Genomic DNA, 6,092 nt, shown 5'->3' with positions numbered 1-6,092 from the left:
ATTAAAATTACATTCTTGAGAATACTTTTGTTTATCAGTATATCACCTTTATAAAGATTTTTTTTCACTAAATGATGCATGTGAAATACAAGTGGCAATGATGATACAGTGACCAGACAGCTCAAGAATTACCAGGCGTTCAATTCGATAACATAGTATTTCTGAAATGTAAATAAAAGTCACATTAAGACAAAATGTTAATGGGTAAAAATAAAATTTGCCATGTCCTCTAGCTATACAGATATGACAGTATCACTAGACTGCATTATTTCAAGACTGACTTGCTAATATTCAAATGTAAAAAATATCCAGACTAGTTCTTAATTATAATTGTTTTTCCATCTTATAATGCATTTTTCACATCATAAGATGGTCTTGTTTGATTTTCAGACACTAATCTCAGAAACCGACAATCCCAGAGATGCAGGTTTAGGGGGAACAGAATCTCCCATAAAAGAGAATGGCACCGGTTTTGTTGTGCCTGAAGAAAAAGAGGCGTGGGTGGTCTGCGTTCAATTCAATGGAGAGGAGTCTAATTTGAAAACTCACCTCACTCCCAGTGCCAGCTGTGGCTTCTGTACCTTGTTCGTTTAGTTCTACAAAAGATTGTTGAAAACACTAGACATAAATATGTTTCTCCTCATAGACATTCCTCAGAAGTCAGGCTGTGCTCTGGTTTAAAGGCATCGTTTATGCCCCTGCTGCTCAGGGCTGACTTGAGATCATAAGTCTCTGCCATCATGAACTTGGGAATATACAATTGCACATCGTATAACCACATTATGTATGATCTGGCCCACTTATTCAACTTCTCATAGATGACAACTTTTTCCAGCTGATCCAGCCCACTGATATTTGTGGGCAGCAGTATGAACAGGCTGCAGTCATGACTCTCATAATAGAGTTGAAGGCCAATGGTTTGTGTGGCCTTTCTGTGTGAAAAACAGTTTTTTTTTTTCCATCACATCATTTGTACTGGTTTGCTTGTATTCTTGTTTATTCTGAAAGGCTTTTCTGTAGTGTCTTGGAGTAAGAATTGATGTTCTCAGCTTCCTTCAAAGGAAAGCACATTCACCAGAACCATTCTGGTTGCAGAATCCACACCATCATCAGGTAGGAGATTCAGGATTTTTCCCTGTCTGGCTTTTAACCCAACAGTTGGTCTCTTTTCTAATTTGGTCAGAAGCTTCCAAAAAGTTAACATACCATCGCTCTATACCAAAGTATGTTTTCATGTCTTCTAAATAATTTTCGAGAAATAGATACATTTTCTCTCCATATATTCTGTTGGCTGTTTTAAGTACATACACATCACTAGGATTGTCGATTTCTGAGATTAGTGTCTGGAAATCAGAAGATATTTCTTCAATCTTCCCCAAGTTGGAGTTCATTTTCCTTTTCCTCTCGCTTTCAAGATAAGATTTGATGTTGTGATCTCTGTTCAGTTGATCTCTGTTCTGGTCTGTTTGAGCTGCAGTGGTACCTCTGGTGCCCAAGCACACCACAGTCAAGCAGTTAGAGATGCCCCAAAGAGAAAATAAAATATTTTAAATATTTTTACCCTCAGCAGATTCAGCTAGCTTTCTGCCAAATTTCAAGGCAAATTGGTTGATTGATTGTGTAAGAGAACCCATTGGGGAAACAATACCTTGTTTTCTTGCACTGAAACAGAATTAACAGTTTGTTCCTAAAGAAATTGTGGCTCCCCACCTCCTTTCTTTATCTCTGTCTGATTCTGGGGGTCCAGCCCCATCGATTCCCCCAGGGATCCCTAAAAGGCAAGACATAAGTGGGCTTCCCAGGAAGAGTGCAGGAGAAACTGGATGTCCACCTTTGGTTCGCTTGTATCTCCCAAGAAACCATAGGCTCAAAGGGCCCTTCTAGATGTGGAGCTGTGCCATCCTGATAGGGGGACAATGCAGTCAAAATGAAAACATTGATTACCCTTCTTACATAGTCCTTCTTGGTCTCTGAAGTCCATGGGAATGCTTCAGTCTCACACTTGGCATCTGGAATTTTCACAAAGGTGTCTCGTCTACAGATAGTTGCTAGTTGATCTTTCTGAGAAGGAGACGAAAGTTGGGGACCACCTATTCTACTATTTTGATGATGTCCTATGTTTGGTTAATTTAGAGAGAATGTCAGCACATTGATGAAAATGCCAACAGCCATTCATGTCTGTAGACAAATCATACTATATTGCTTTGATTTATTGGGCATTGAAATGACCTTATATAAGAAATATCTCCCCATCAGCTGTGAAATTCTATATAAGGGCAATAACTAATTTACAGCATTTTATTACAGAGAAAGATAACATATAGCTAACATATACAGATGAAAAAAGTGGTTTATTACACTCATTCCGCATATCCCAACACCATCCATTTTCCATGGGGTAAAATTCAAGGAAAGGAAATATGAAAGAATATTGAGAGGTTAGGCTTTGTTCCCAAAAACACTGGATGCTGCAGCAAGGTCAGCAGTCTTGTAGTAGATCCCTGGAGTGACAACCTTTCTGACTATGCAGACCCTGCTCACATTCCAGAAATATTAAACTATTAAAACATGTTCATCACCTTCTCTCAAAATGACTCTGGGGACCAGGGAGTGCTTAAATGCCACGACTGATTTTTCTTATCCTAGTCTCAGTAATTCTAGATTTTAAGAAGTCATTTTATAAGAATGAAGCATTATACATCCCTTTCCTGTATCCAGGAAAAAAGGTGGAGCATGTACTTAGGTTAAATATCAGATCACATCGTGGGTCACAAGGAGTGGTATGGAGTCATGCCTGATTGCTGGCACCAAATGATAACTCTTCGGAAAATAATCTTGTTCATTTGTCCTTTTTCAGGGGTAATTACTTTCAAAATTTAATGAAGCTGATTCATAAAGAAAGAAGACCAAAACAAATCTGTCTTGCCAGGCAGACAAAGGTAAATTACTCAAACCACCCGCCTCTGCACACATAAAAACTAGTGCTCGCATGCACGCACACGCACACACACATTCACACATTCACACATACCTCAGACCAGGGAGGTTATACCAGAGCACGCTCCTGGCACAACCCCTAAACCACACAGCGCAGAGGAGTCTGCAAGGCACCGAGATTAGGAGCTGCCAAACCACATCTCAGGATATTCTCCTGTTTCTGCCTTTCAGGTGGAAGCCAAGGGAAGAGTGATCTTTAGTTGAAAGATGTTTCTAACCAAGAGCACAATTGCCAGGATAAATCAACTGTACTCTTCAACTGGCTAGAATAAACTTTTTTTCCCAAAAGCTTATAGGAAGTCTGTGTTCCTTTGTGAAAAGATTAGACAATAATTAGGAAATCCTAATAAAAAGAATCAATGCCAATCTTAAAACCATTTAATATTGACTTTATTCTCATTTTCTCAAATTTGTTTTTGTAAAGATCAATATAATTTTTATTTAAATTGTAAAATACACAGGATTGTATGGCAGAAGGAAGTCCATCTAAATCATGACATTTTATAAATAAAGAAGTTATAGAAAGCCTTATTAAAAAGTTCCCTTCTTTTGGAGGGGGGTGGGGGGAAAGGGAGGCAGGGAGGCCAAGCCAGGACTTAAACTCACATATTCTGACTGCCAATCCATAATTTTTTCACTATGTCGCTTTTCTAATAATGATGCATACACATATTTTTGAAGCTAAATTTTTAAAGGAAATCTCTTTAAAATAGTCATGTTTTAATTCACAACCAAAAATGTGTTCTGAACAATTAGAACATATCCATGTCTCCCTATATCAATGGTATTTATAGCTTTACTTAAACAAACACAGCAGGAATAAATGACGATTAACCAATCACACTTTCCTGCATGAGATTTGTACTGTACATACCAATATGTTTTTGTTTATTTAGAGAAAAATCACCTTAATGATTATTAACATTTAGAAATATAAAAAATATGAAAATTCATTTTCTTAAATGGTTAATGTAACATGTTAGAGAAAATAAAAACAATCTAGTATCTAATAAAAGTGAATTACACCTGTCCAGAAACCCTCTAAGTTAAACATATTTCATATCTTCGTCACACTGCTATCACAATCCACAACAATGCTACTGTAAATGCTTTTCCAACTACTCCATTCATAAAGTATTGCCATTATTTTGTTTATTCATTTATGATAAGTTTTAAAAGGGAAGAAAGGGTAAATCGCCTGTATCTATAAATGAAACTTCAGCCTTCTACTGTCTTCTGCTTCATCTTTAGCACAGTTATCAAACTAGTGTCAGTGCCAAGATAATAATCATAGAAAACCAAAAGTGATGAAGCAATGGCCTACAGCTAGAAAGGAGAGCAGTAGCACTTATAAATAAGCACAATGAATAAGTCACTTATTCATTGACTTAGAAGGGCGAGTTCTGATTAAACAATTGATTTTTAAAAATCTTCAAATTTGGCTACAAATTTTCCAGTATGTTTGGGCTAGCTAACTTAAGTCACAACAAGGATCTGAATTTAAGGAAAATTCCTGCACCAACTAGACAGTTCTTGGAAATTGTTTCCTATCTCATATTCCCTCTTAAGCTCTTCCCATAATCAGTTCATCAACTGCCATGCTTCACAATGGCTTAAAAGGATGCCCTATTTCCTTCTAAAGAAAAGTTTTGACATGTCTGTTTATACACATGCATTAAAGATTCTTAGATCCTTCTCATTTCCTCTTACGAAGAGCTCATAGAATTATAGTGGCCCCTTGAGACCATCAGTATTCCAACTATGCCACCTGACAGTTAAGAAAATTGAGATAAAGAGAGCCTTACACCTGGTCCATTGTTCATTCCCCAACATTTTATTGCTTTTTCCCATTCTCATTACTAACTGCATTAATCTATGGGCATCTGGTAGAAACATACTATAATAAAAACAGCTCAAGGTTCACTACAAAAAAAAAAAAATGTACTTAAGCAGCTCCAACTCTTACCCAAATGGTCCAATTTGAAAATATTTAATTATAAAATTTTAAGTCGAGAAAATATTTGAGTATCTCTTTGTAACTAATTCTGAATGCATGTGATTCATTTGTTTATTCAACCACTGGCATATCATGTGTGCCAGGCACTGTTCTAGGAGTTAGCAACCTTACCACGAATAAAAGAGTAGATCACTGAGATGTTAGGTAAATTTATAAAGGAATTTGTATCATTTCAACTAATGACAAGGACCACATAGAAATAAATTAGCAATGAAACAGAAAGTGAAAGTTGGGGTAACTTTAGACTGAGTAGACAGGGAAGGCCTTTCAGAGAAGCTGTTAAAATCGCATCTAATAATTCTGTATAACTTTAAGCTCCACTTAGAGTTTTCAACATCATGGAAGCTCTTATTTCTTATTAACTAAATCATTTTAAGTAAAACTCTAACTTGCTATTAGAACAGATTATCCACGAACTTCAGCAAAAGGAATGACAGCATTAGGGCATAATATATTTGCACAAGCCTTTGCTTACAAAGTATTCTGTTATAATTACTTTATTAATACTTACAGAAACTCATAGGTAGTCCATTATCACCCCATTTTACAAAGAAAAGATCTGGAGCTTAGAGAAATCTTGTGACTGCCTGAGATAAAGGCAGACTCGGGCCTTCTTGTTGAGTCTGTTCTTTTCACAGTATTGAACCATGACTTATTGCAACTTATCTTTCTAGGTACAATATATGCAGACAACCATAAAACATAAAAGATCAGACAACCATAAAGAGCAGTTGTTAAGAGTGGATAGGGGAAAATGCATTATAAGAGTTATACAGAATTAGAATGAAACCTCACAGGCCAGAGCCCCAAAGTCAGAGCCCCAAAGTTTGGCAGATAGCATACACAGCTCATAACACAGCCAGAAGAGGCAGATTTTATAACTTTCCAAACTTATTTTAAAGTATTATTGAAATTCACAACTACATGAATAGAAGTTACCAAACATCACTATGGAGAGTAGCATGATCACCGGCAAGACACTTAACTGCCTCCAAAGAGTTTCACTATAGAATGAGCGAGGTGGATGGACCAATCACTGAATTCAATTTTAGCTCCCTAATTGTATTATCAATCATCT

At 36.6% G+C, this 6,092-nt stretch overlaps 1 pseudogene; it reads right to left on the bottom strand.

Moving 5' to 3' along the window:
* Positions 1-429: 429 nt before the first annotated feature.
* Positions 430-1,634, bottom strand: LOC107509275 (annotated as a pseudogene).
* Between the last annotated feature and the right edge of the window lie 4,458 nt (positions 1,635-6,092).

The sequence above is a fragment of the Rousettus aegyptiacus genome, unplaced genomic scaffold, assembly GCF_014176215.1.
Source record: "Rousettus aegyptiacus isolate mRouAeg1 unplaced genomic scaffold, mRouAeg1.p scaffold_m13_p_1, whole genome shotgun sequence".
NCBI lineage: Eukaryota > Metazoa > Chordata > Mammalia > Chiroptera > Pteropodidae > Rousettus > Rousettus aegyptiacus.
This window is presented reverse-complemented; position numbering and strand designations above follow the sequence as displayed.